General features: G+C 36.9%; 1 pseudogene; it reads right to left on the bottom strand.

Annotated features, from left to right (window-relative positions):
* Positions 1–605: 605 nt before the first annotated feature.
* Positions 606–2,643, bottom strand: LOC137248604 (THO complex subunit 5-like; annotated as a pseudogene).
* Positions 2,644–9,959: the final 7,316 nt, after the last annotated feature.

Here is a 9,959-nt window from a genome sequence, read left to right on the forward strand (position 1 = left end):
AACGTTTTCCACCATAGAAGGGTTGGTTGGAGCTTTCACCGACGATATTTTAGACTACAAATTATACTACCAATGAGCTCCTGTTAATGACGTTGGTTGAGAAACCACATTTTCATTTAATAAACATTGTATCAAGTCCTTCATTCTTATTGTATATGAGTAACTTAATTACAGTCACGCGGTATATATTCCCAGCTAAAACATCTACTTTGTTTTTGCGATTGGTGTACAAATGTGCAATAAAATTTTCCAAGGAATTCATGGAGCCTTCGGTAGACACATAAAGTGAATAGTCTACAGCCAAAATCGTATTTGAAGCTGTTAAAAGAAATGGTGATCTGCAAAGATTACATAACGCAATATTTAGGTCACCTCGGATTTTTTCCTGATCCTCAATATAACTGGATGTTGCAGATTATTTCCAGTACGTATTATAGTGTGAACCGTCGCTGGATATTGTTTTTGCAAATTTCCCACACCCAACTATGTCAAACTTTGCAGGCTAGTTAAGCACTTCGATTTCTGAGTTTTTTTTTGGTTGCTGTAAAAGATATTTCAGTGTTTATAAATTCATGAAAAATGGCACGTAAAAGAATTCTTAAAAACTATTGCTTAAATGTATTAACAGCACCGCCCTCAATATAACGATACGGCCTAGCGCGTATACGCATTGCAAATGCCTTTATATAATACTTTTCACGATGATACTCCACAGGATTGTAGAGCGGGCCCTCTGTTTCCAAAATCTATCCAAACTGAACATAGTGCGTACAAGTTGTGTCGCCAACAAAGCCAAATGATGCTTCAACAAGCTTTGAGTTAAAGAATTCGTCCAAAATTCCATTGTTTTCACAGCAGCACTGTTCATGCCATTATGCTGCCCATTCCCATAAATGCATATAGACCAAAGCGGGCTCTCTGCAGGAAAGTTACTACCTATACTTACATGACATTCCAGTTTAGCTGATCCACGTATAACAATGGCGCGATAAAAAAGATGAGTACTATTGACGAGCTCCAAATTGACGTTAGGTGCAGATGCAATATACTCCTCATAGCTAAGTGAAGTCCATTGTACAAGGCTGCAAGCAGAACGTGTAGTGGGTAAACATTCTTCCTTCAAGTATAAATCAATTTGCTTTTGAACCAGTGCACGTATTTGTTTAATCAAACTCAAGCGAGAGCTCCACAATTGTTGTATGCATTTTCAGAGTGCTGGTATCATTTTTTGTAACTTTGGTTACTCAGCTTGCATCGCGGCTGTAACAGTGAGCGATGTGTCATCGATGTTATTAACGACTTCTATGCAACACATTGACTGTAGCCAACGATAGGGACGTCCATATTCCTTCGTACTTCAATGATCCAAACATTCTTTTGGTGTCATGCTAATATGTTTCAACTCATCTTTACCGCCAGGCACGGGTATCGTATCACCCAAATCGTTGTCACACAAATATTTCAATGCGTCTTGTGTGAGCGCTGCATCAACAAAACTTTGTTCAACATCACTTAAGCTTACCACTGTAGCTGCCGTTACAAATCCTAAACGCTTGAAATAACGTAGCTTTATTACTATAGATTCCTCCATACTTTTGGCGTTATTACCAATTGTAATTCGTACTTCAAGTGGATGACGCTGCACAAGCTATGGCAACTTCCATTCCTTATCCATTGGTACTAGTGGTGCATCTTTTAGTGGACGCGTAGCTTTCAGCAACGTACGCAAGGATGGTGCAAATGATGGTAATTTCTCGGTCTCTAGTACAATTTCCCTAAATACTTGATAAGTGGTATTCAGTAATTCTTTGCACTGTGCAGCTGATTGTTCGTGGAATAAATTCTGCAAATACAAACGATTACTATCTACTCGGACCTTTTCACGATGCAGATATTCTCGTTCAGAACGTAGGCTGTCTTTTAATCATGCGATTGATTGACCTTTTTGATCACAACAAATAGCAGTCCGCTCGCGTTCCCCCAAGCCATTCTTCATTTTGAGTACATTATCGAAGATGATGCGTAGTGTTTCGAAACCTTTATGTAAGGATTCCGCCATTTAACACAAATTTTATAACCGATTCATACAAAAAAAAATATATATACTGCACACAATTCAGCCGTTTAAAATTTGTTTTGGATTGCGCAATTCTCGGTAAGTCCAGTAGCACAATCAACTCCGGAGTACTGTAAAAAATTAACATAACATTACCACCCTGACCCAGAGCTTTAGATGAAGCCGGAAATTGTGACTGACGAGAATTTAGTAACATTTTTTGCATTCGGCTATGCGATGGTGCAATTTATGTATTTCTCCATCTTGTTGACATTTTTGGCAAATTTCCTCAGGATATTTAATGTCAACTTGGTCCCGAGGTGTCTTATGGAGAAACATTCCCTCTTTAATCCTTGCATTTGACCGATTAATGCTACCAAAGCTGGTGCACCCATTTTGGCGGCGAAGTAACAAAGGCATACTATAATACAACGTACATATTTGATAGTCTTTGATAACGATAGGCGTTGAAAGAGCAATGCAAATATCTGGCGCATATTAGGTTGTAATTGGTCGGCGGGATAATAGGCGAGCAAATTTTGCATAAGATAGAAACCCTCATGATCATTCGATTTTGAGGCAATCATTTTTTGGAAAATGCCTAAGACAGCGTTCAAGTTCTAAGATTTGTGAAGAACCTGGCCTAATAAACGCCGTTATCAAACGTACAAGTGGCGTAACATTTCCTGGCTGATCCCACAAACCTGGCACCAACAAACAAGGAAAAAGTATGGCTCGGGTATAGTGCCGCTGCCCTCGCGTATTTCTAACAATAGCGAAAACATTTAAAAAAAAAAAAAAAAAACATAAGGCATTAATTCCAATATGTCTTGTTGCAATATGCCTTGTAAAACAGGAAATCCTGCTTCTTCAAGGGAACTAACCGCTGCTAGCTCTGGTTTGCACACGATTTTTTATTGCCAGTATAGCGTTTCAAAGAAGTAGTGATTAAAATGCAGTTTTGTGCACATCATATTCTACAAATAGCAAAACCTGCAAAGAAAAAGAAAAGAAAGTCCATTAATACAAATGCATAAATGGGCATCGCAAACAAGGTGACAATTGACGGCGCGGCCGACGCCGCAGTTGGAGCACCCCTTTTGCGATGCCGGTAACCTAGAAAATAAAAAAAAAAAGGGAACGACACACCAAACCAATAATTCCCTGGATCACGCCAACCGCCTGCATCCATCACCAGTCACCTGAAAATAAAAAGAATATTAATTAATAACTTAAAATAAAAGAATACACCAAATGAACAAATCTTAAAATTCACTTACTATTTGCCTCCTCCAGTAGCCATGCATCTTACTCCAAGCGCCGTAGTCAAAGAATTGAAAGAACGAAAAAAATCATTAGATTTTTTTTACCGTTTCTTTCAATTCATCGGAATTTTACATTCTATACACGGGTGTGTATGAATGTTCAGTTGTTTTGTCTTTTGCCGTTGGCATATTTGTAACCAACGTATGTACATATGTATGTATGTATGCATACTTGGTTCGGCATATCCTATTAGTGCTGCGTCAAATGACGCACACTGATACCGAAAACCCGCAAAAGGAACAAAATCGGGATCGGCTTTTTTGACCCGGGCAGTCCGAAAACATACTTACGCACAAAAAATAAAGGCAAACACCTCCTTAAAAATTTAATTGCTCTCATTTACAAACAAAAAAAAAAAAAACAACCAAAAAAATTTTTTTTTTGATTTTTTGATTTTTTTTGCCGTCGCTACTGCCTGTTTTGTGGCGGGGGGCAGGACTTGTTTCTCAACAACAAACATCACAAACAGTCATTATAAGGGCTCGGTACAAAAACAATCCGGGCCCCGAAATAAAAGAATCCCGACACGACAAAATCCCGAAATGGGAAAAAGTCAACTGTTTCTACCGGCCTAGTGTGCTACTGCCCCAGTGACCTAGTTTTTTTTCAAGGGCAAGCAAATACACATACGTATATATATACTCGCACACCACAAACTCACCATACCAGCTGTCAGCTAACCAAGAAATACACGACAGAGTTGCATGGTACATTTCGCATAATGGTACGGGCAGATATAACGCGTCGCTGAGAACGCATCGCCAGTCTGCATGCAAGCACCGGCAGTTGGTACACTTTCTAATTTAATTACGATTTGCGCTGTTCTTCATGAGCTTTCGCACAAAATTAAATACATACCTTCGTCAGCCTCTACGCTTCGTTTTAAACTCGGTTTATTCATATATTTTAACGTACGTTTGTTAATAAAACACCACGCGTATCACGAAAACAAGTAATTTTGCGCGGGTGGCTTGGAATCACGTCCGTTCCAACCTCCCACACACCGCAATCTTGCTAGTTTTGTTGAAATGCATAAGCTGCTCGAAATCACAGCACTAACTACTTTGCAAAAACGCTCTCGTCACTCCACGTCATTTGACTAGTCATTTTACGGTGATAGGTTATATTCGTAGTCACATTTGCATGGGCGTGGGTAAGTTTTGTGACCAAGTGTTTTGTAGGGTAATAATATAATACACAACTGACGAAATATATGCGCTGCAGCGAAAACGCGCATCACCCAACCAACCTCACGGCCACTCGCCCTGGCACATCCATAAAATGCCACAGTCGACCTGAGAGCGACACGACACGTTATACGCTGGAACGGAGACCTCGGCCTCTTCGTCCAGCCCAGAAAAACCTCAAAACTCTCGAGTCTGGAACGGAGACCTCTGCCTCTTCGTCCAACCAACAAAAAAAACCGCAAATCTGGAATGGAGACCTCGGCCTCTCCATCCGAAACGACAAAAACCAAAGAATAACAAAAAATGGTGCCACTCTGGAACGGAGACCTCGGCCTCTTCGTCCAGCCTTACTGGCCATCGACTATAGATATATTACGTTCTGAATTTCTATATTTAAGAATTATGTATAATTCAATGGCAAGAAATATTCACTTCACTGTTCCTAACCGCTAATTTTTTCATCTTAGCTCAGGTGGCATGCTAAGCAAGTCGGAAAGGATTCCCGGCCATTTTGCGTCGCCGACGAACTCTTCATTTAGATTAAGTTTAGTGTGTAAGTCTTATATTAATTTTTTCTCGTTTCAGCGGAGGTCATTGGCGGAAAACGATGTTGCGTATCGCAAGGGGGGCCGGCATGTTTAGGCAGGATGCCTAACTTTTCCGCAACTGATTGCGACCCCCCCAATGCAACTCTGCAAATCGATACTCGATACTCGACTTAATTTACAACCACCCACACCATCACCCTCATGCATGTGCATGCATGTACATGCACGTGTATGTGTGCTTTTTGTCAGCACTCATGCATATGCATGTCGGGGTTGATGTGTGGGTGCCTTTCCCCTCCAAAACGGAGGATTTTGCGGGTCAACGGTTGTAGCTTGCTATACAACCGGCCTCTTTGATTTCAACAGCCAACCAGCACGCATCTGCCGCCAAGGATCTCCACTGCGTTCAAACATATTCAGGTAATATTATACCCATGTTATTTTACTTTTACCTAATAAAGTTCACCCATTATAACGAGGAAAATCCTCCCGTGTTCTTCTTTATTTCCTTTTGAGTGAATCATCCATTGAGCGAGATCGACCCTTGTGCGCCTACCCACTACCGGTTTACGACGCACTCAGGCCGAACAGTATCACTAAACATTGTTCAACCAATGAGTCACCTGCTAAGTTATTGTTTGGTAGAGAGTTGAAGTCTCGTTTTAATTTATTAAAACCACCAGTTACGAAAGCTATGATTGAGGTAAATCAACATAAAATGATTAAAAATTTTAATGGCAAACGTAGCATCAAGCTTTCAGACGGGCAGAAGGTATATGTTAGGACATACAAGAATCCAAATAAAGCAAGTTGGTCGCCTGCGGTTGTTAAAAAGTGTTATGGTCCAAGAAATTATGAATGTCTATTAACTAACGAAAATCGCGAAATAAAACGACACATCGATCAAATAAGACCTCGTGAAGAGCTACAACTTGATGAAACTTTAAAAGAAAAGCCGAATGAGCCCGAATCGCAGTCAGAAGCTGGCCCTTCCATTTCCGAACGAATGTTATTCATCAGTGCATAAACAATACAGCTGAAAATAGAGAGGAACAAGTTGAGTCAGACATATCGGCACCAGATATATCAAAACGCCCTGAACCTCGTTCAGCGGCCACTAAAGCTAAGGAACGAATTTCAAAGATATTTTAAAGTTTATTTAAAAAAACATACATCTTTATAAATAACCAAATTTTGAGAATATTCATATGTTAATATAATTTCAATAATCACTAAACACAACTTAAGAGATGGGTTGTAATGTAATAGATTAGTAGTATCATACCTATTTGTACCAGATTACTTATTATTACTTATTATCATTTTTTATTATTTCTTTTTGTGACGTTTACCATCATATAAAACGGTATAATCATACGATTGTAAATTAGTATATAACATATTGCACAATAAACTTCTTTCTTTTTCATTACCATCAGTCAAAGGCTCAAGACGTATTACAATGTATAGAAAGGTGTGTGCAAAGCCAACTCGGGTTACAATTTAAAAAAAAAAATGTAGTTCACGGCCATGCAACGCCACCTAGTTTTTGAATTTAAAAACTTATTTTCACTTATAAACAAATCAAAGCATGCTACTATTTAGAAGTTCAGATTCGTTGTTTTCAATAATAACATGAGTTCTTACTTTTTGATTTCAATACCAACTGAATATATACATTAGGGTGATTCAAATTAAAAAAAATTTGTTTTTTCGGTCTTACCCCCTGAAACTTTAGGCTTTGGAAAATATTAGCCTTGGAAAAAATTAGTGCTCTAACTTAACCCTAAGGGGTGGCAATTTTTTTGAATCACTCTAATACATATACTAATAAAAGCATGCCATTAGATAATATTACGGATTCATAGGTATTTTGTCTCTTCAAAAGTCGTTTTCCAAAACTTTGATGCATGGTAGCGACCTCTAAAATGCTTCTAAAACTAAAATAAAAAAATACCTATTAATTTTTTTTCTGAGGAGAATCATATGACAGGGTGCCCCGACCATTTTTTTAAAGTTCAAAAATAAGGACCACCATAATGCACATATATACAAATTCATTTGAATGAGTTGAACAAAGCATAGGGCGCATTCCAAAAGCAACACTGCTGGCGAAGTTGATTAGTGATAACTTCTTGGAACGCAGAGTTGCGACTTTACGGCAAATTAGTGAGCATAAAAATTTTCCGCTCCATTCACTCAACGTTTTTATCGATGGGTTGTTGACAGTTGGCTCAACGTATCGTTTCAAAAGCACAATTTCTTTCACTCAGCTGATAACTGATTAGCTGAGCTAGCAGTTGCGCTTTCAAATTCACCCTTCGAAGCAAACTTTTGCTTCGTTTCAATTAAAATTTCATACGAAAACAAACCAAACATGAGAATAGTTCGTGAGAGACCGTTGTAGCTTGTATCCATATGCATCATAGCTTATACTTACACAATAATTTTTGTATGTAAACGAATAGATCAGGCTAGCTGCGCTTGGTTGTTTTATACCTACTCATACTCAAATCTTGCGATAGCAAGAAAAGGAGATCCTAAATGTTCTTAGTTATACCATTAAAATTTAACACATTTTTTATTAGAACAATTTGGACTGTGATATAAACTGTAAGATTTAATAATTTAGGTGTAAAGTTTTAATGTTAAAAATATATAATTATGTACAATATACAATTTTTTTGTCGCAGGCGAAATAGCCTAATTATCGTTAAAGGTTACAATGAACTTATAAAGTGTTATATTTCTTTAGAGTCAATTTATTGTTTAATTTTTAGTTAATTGTATTAACCAATAATAAAAGCTTATTTTTAAAAAAGTTTTTTTTCTTCAATTTTATTTGTTTTTTCTCACCAAGTTTTCTGGTACAGTTTTTCAAAGCGTATATAGTTGTTGTTGTTTTTAATGTAATTGTTTCTAATTTATGTATTATTTCTGTTTCCCATTAGTTTCTGTTATTATTAGTTCAAAATTTTTTTATTATTTCCGTTTTTTAATTAGTTTTTGTATTATACGTATTATATATATTCTTTACCTGTTTTTTTAACTAATAATTTTTCCACTAGCCACTGCCATAAGACACCAACACTGCCTTATTTCAAATTTTGTGATTTTTGTAGTCGTTTTAAATGTTTGTATTTATTTGTAATTTTTTGATTTTGTACTTTTTTTGTAGAGATTTTTAAATATATTGTAATTTTTTGTAATGGTTTTTTAAATTTTTGTATTTTTTTTTGTAATGTTTATAGTTTTTTAAAGAATTTTTTTTGTGTAGTTTTTAGAATTATCAGATTTTTTTTGTAACATTTTTGCATTTTTATATTTTTTTATGGTTTTTAAATTTTGTAATTTTTTTTGTAGATTTTTAAATGGTTTTAAATTTTTCTTTGTAGCGTTTTTGTAAGTTTTGTATTTTTTTTTGTAATTTTTTATTTTAAACTTTTTTTGTAGCTTTTCATTTTTATAACTATTTCTTTGGGTATATCTATATTTTTTTTGTAATCTTGTTAATATTTAATTTTTTTCCGATTTTATAAATTTTGTAGGTTTTCGATTTTTTAAAAAGAATTTTTTTTTGTAATTTTTTTTTTTCATTAATTAGTGCACCCACGTCCGTTGGGAGGCTTGCCTCCTACCGGCCACTCACCGTTTTTGCAGGCCTTTGGCCCACGGTCGCCATATAGCGGATCCATTATTCGGGATCCTGCAAAAATGTTCTGCGCAAGACTACTCACTGTTTAATTTATTTTGATTTCTTTCTTGTTTAATTAAAAGAAAGTTTATTTCGGTCCTATTAAGCTGGCAGACACACTATAGCAAACAACAATATTATATATTAAATAATTTTTACCTCATTTAATGGCAATTTATTACCGCAAAAAAAAATTAAGCTGCGTCCGGTTCCGAGAAACGGGAGTTTCTGCTAGCTTTAGTCTTAAGCCAGCAGACACTTCGTGAATACACGACCTACAGCTTCCGAACGACCTGAATAATTGATATTACATTTATTGGCAATTTATTACCACAAAAAAAATTTAAAGCTGCGTCCCGTTCCGAGAAACGGGAGTGTCTGCTAGCTTAAGACTCAAGCCAGCAGACACTTCGTGAATACACGACCTACAGCTTCCGAACGACTTGAATAATTGATATAACATTTAGTGGAAATTTATTACCGCAAAAAAATTTTAAAGATGCGACCGGTTCCGAGAAACGGGAGTGTCTGCTAGCTTAAGACTCAAGCCAGCAGACACTTCGTGAATACACGACCTACAGCTTCCGAACGACCTGAATAATTGATATTACATTTATTGGCAATTTATTACCACAAAAAAAATTTAAAGCTGCGTCCCGTTCCGAGAAACGGGAGTGTCTGCTAGCTTAAGACTCAAGCCAGCAGACACTTCATGAAAACACGACCTACAGCTTCTGAGCGACTTGAATAATTGATATTATATTTATTGGCAATTTATTACCGCAAAAAAAATTTAAAGATGCGACCGGTTCCGAGAAACGGGAGTGTCTGCTAGCTTAAGACTCAAGCCAGCAGACACTTCGTGAATACACGACCTACAGCTTCCGAACGACTTGAATAATTGATATAACATTTAGTGGAAATTTATTACCGCAAAAAAATTTTAAACCTGCGTCCGGTTCCGAGAAACGGGAGTGTCTGCTAGCTTAAGACTCAAGCCAGCAGACACTTCGTGAAAGCACGACCTACAGCTTCCGAACGACTTGAATAATTGATATTACATTTAGTGGAAATTTATTACCGCAAAAAAATTTTAAACCTGCGTCCGGTTCCGAGAAACGGGAGTGTCTGCTAGCTTAAGACTCAAG

The sequence above is a fragment of the Eurosta solidaginis genome, chromosome 4, assembly GCF_040869045.1.
Source record: "Eurosta solidaginis isolate ZX-2024a chromosome 4, ASM4086904v1, whole genome shotgun sequence".
NCBI lineage: Eukaryota > Metazoa > Arthropoda > Insecta > Diptera > Tephritidae > Eurosta > Eurosta solidaginis.